This window comes from Pteropus vampyrus, unplaced genomic scaffold (genome assembly GCF_000151845.1).
Source record: "Pteropus vampyrus isolate Shadow unplaced genomic scaffold, Pvam_2.0 Scaffold40, whole genome shotgun sequence".
Classification (NCBI taxonomy): Eukaryota; Metazoa; Chordata; class Mammalia; order Chiroptera; family Pteropodidae; genus Pteropus; species Pteropus vampyrus.
Genome location: NW_011888821.1, coordinates 7,206,658 through 7,209,990, shown reverse-complemented (window position 1 = coordinate 7,209,990; position 3,333 = coordinate 7,206,658).

Genomic DNA, 3,333 nt, shown 5'->3' with positions numbered 1-3,333 from the left:
GAGGGATGCAGAGCGCATGCGCAAAGGAGGCGTGGGGGGGGCTGGGTAGACAGAATAGAGGGCAGATGATAACTCTAAGAAAAACAAAAACAACAACTAAAATAGAACCAACCCAAAGGAAGTAAGAACAAGGTCCCTACCCATACCAGAACTGGTGTCGCTATTGTGCATGGCAATGGCACTGTGTGTAGCTTGTGATATGTCAACAGGCTGCTACGTTTTGAGTGGGAATTGTGAGCACATCTCAATCTGTGGGCGATGGATCCATCTTTGTGGGGAGTGTGCAAAAGCATGAATGCGGACCCCGGATCTCTAAGTTCTGTGCTTGGCTGAGTGCTTTTTTGTGAGCAGCTCTGTCATTTGCGTCTATCTGTGTACTTCGAATATGAAATGGAACAGTCTTGTCTGCGGTTGCCTTTGTCAACACTGTATGTGTTTGAATGAACTTAAGAGAAACATGAAAATATTTTGGACACAAGTATAACAAAGTTGATTGGAACTTGGGTCTTTACTGTCCAGGAACCCAGGGGTTTATCTTACTAACGAAGCATGGCAGCATTAAAAATACAAAGTAAAATCAGAAGCTTAATTGATAAAAATTAGTAACATTTATTGCATGACAGCTAGGCACTAAACATTTTTTAATAACTGTGAAACAGGTACTGTTTTGTTGGCCTTGTTTTACAGAGGGCACAAAAGAAGTAGTTACCTAAATTTCCACAGTTACCAAGTGGCCTGTTCAGCACTTGAATCCAGACTTAATCTCTTTATTATATTGACTCCTTAGACTGGACAGGTATGGTATTTTGTATGTGGAGGGGGGGTGGTAGGAGTTTCTATAGGTCATGTGTTGTTCATCTGTTGTTTTTAAGATGTCAGCTGGGGCAATTTTTGGTATCCACATGGCTTGTGAAGTGTAAAATGGCCCAGCACTTTAAGTAAGTGATTTAGCAACTGGTAGCAAGAGTCTTAAAAGTTATTATCAATAATGAACTTCTAAGTAGCTCATGAGAGAAAAAGGAAATAACAATGAAAATCATAAAATATTTAGACCTGGAGAACCATGAGAGTATTATATACCAAACCTTGTAAGTTTTAATGTAAGTAAATGTATAGTCTTAAACGCACGTGTTAAAAAAATATTGTAAGACAAAATAAATGGGTTAGGATGAATGGATAAGAAAAATGTGGTCTAATCATACAATGGAGTATTATTCAGCCTTTAAAAAGAAGGAAATTCTGCAATATGCTACCACATGAATGAAACTTGAAGACAATATGCTAAGTGAAATAAGCCAGTAATAAAAGGGTAAATACTGTATGATTCCACTTATATGAGGTATTTAGAGTAGTTAAATTCATAGAGACAGAAAGTGGGATGGTGGTTGCCGGGGGCTGGAAGGAGAATGGAGAGTTATTGTTTGTAGTTTTACAAGATGAAAAGAGTTATGGGGGTGCATGGTGGTGATGGCTGCATGACAATGTGAATTTATACTTAAAAATGTATATTTAAAAATGGTTAAAATAGTTTAAAATGGGTTCAGTGTTCAACTCAAAAGACTTTAAAAACAAAAGAATAAAACCTAAGTAAAGTAGAAAAAAACAATAACATTAAAAGCATAAATTAAGAAAATAAAAAACCAAGAAGCAACAGAGAAGATCAACAAAACCAGAAGCTGATGGCTTGGTGGGGAAAAAACTAATAAAGAAGGCAAACCTCTCAAAACTCATCAAAATAGGCAGTCATGAGTGAAACTGAGAATGGAAAGGAGACAATACAAATACGGGAAGATTTTTAAAATTTAGTGGAATTGAATCATTTTCTTTAAAAAGTAAACTATTAAAATATATTTAAGAAATAAAAAAGCAAACCGAATAACCATTACAAAAACTGAACTGTTAATATAGAAGTTTATTTTCCTCCTCAGTCCCACAGAGGCAACAGGCCCAAACAGTTTTATAGGTGAGTCTAACCAAAAAACAGACAATTCTTATTTTATAAAAATTGTTTCAGAGCTCATTTTATAAGTACAGTGTGACCTTGATATCAAAACTAGATTTAAATAGTACATGATTAAATTTAAAATATAACGGCAAAAAAAGAAAAAAAACTTTGGGGGGGAATTTTTTTTTCTTTTGGGCCATTGATTTATTTTTTTTTTATGTTGTACTATTATGCAACATAAAAAATGAATTGTGGGACTCAATTATATTTTTTATTTCAGTCACTCCTAATAATAAATTTGAAGAAATAAAAAATATCTGAAATACAAAAACTGAACTGAAAAAATAAAGAGATAAATATGCCATGTTCAAGGGTAAAAAGAATCAGTATCATAAAGATTACAGCGCTCTTCAGTGTAATTTCAGTTGAAATCTCAGTAGAGGACAGGATTTTCAAATAAACTTTGCCTTCTAGACTGTCTACAGTGTCCTAGAAACAATACAATGAAAAACTTGTTTTATTTTAACCTCTATCACTTTGTAATTTTGACCCAATCCTTTTCCAGACCATTTTTCTTAATAAATATCAAAATGTAAACAACTTAAACAATTTTTTTTTTTAATAAACTGATCCTAAAATTAGGTGGAAGAGCAAAGGCTAGGAATACACAAGACAGTGGTGAAGAAAATAAACAATATAGGGAGAACTTAACTACCAGATATTAAAACCTTAAGACATGAGGAAAAAATGAGAGCCCCAAAATAAGACCCACACACATTTGGAAAGTTGATGTATGACAAAGGAAGCATTGCAAATCAGTACAGAAAGGATGGACTATTCAATAAATGGTGCTAAGATATTTGCCTAACCAAATGGAAAACCAAAATAAAAATTACACCTTTACACTTTCTATCATACACATACATACAAATTCCAGGTGGATTAAAGATGTAAATGAGAAAAGCGAAATTTAAAAAATTTGTAAGATAACATGGAAAAACACCTTTGTTGTTTTGCGGTGGAAGGTTAAGACCCAGAAAATACAAAATCTTAAAAGAAAAATATTAATGTGTGTGACTACATTAAATTTTTTATTGAGGCGAAATTCATACAACATAAAATGAACTGTTTTAAAGCAGATGGCTTGGTGGCACTATACTTTCACAAAGTTGTACAACCATCACCTCTATCTAGTTCCAAAACACTTTCACCCATTTAGGAAAACCCCAGACCCCTTAAGCAGTCCTCCCACATTCCCCACTCCCTCAAGCCCTTGGCAACCACCCATCTTTTCTCTATGGAGTTACCTATTCTGGCTATTTCACATAAATGGAATCATACAGTATGTGACCTTTTGCGGTCACATAGTATACTGTTTTAAGGTTCGC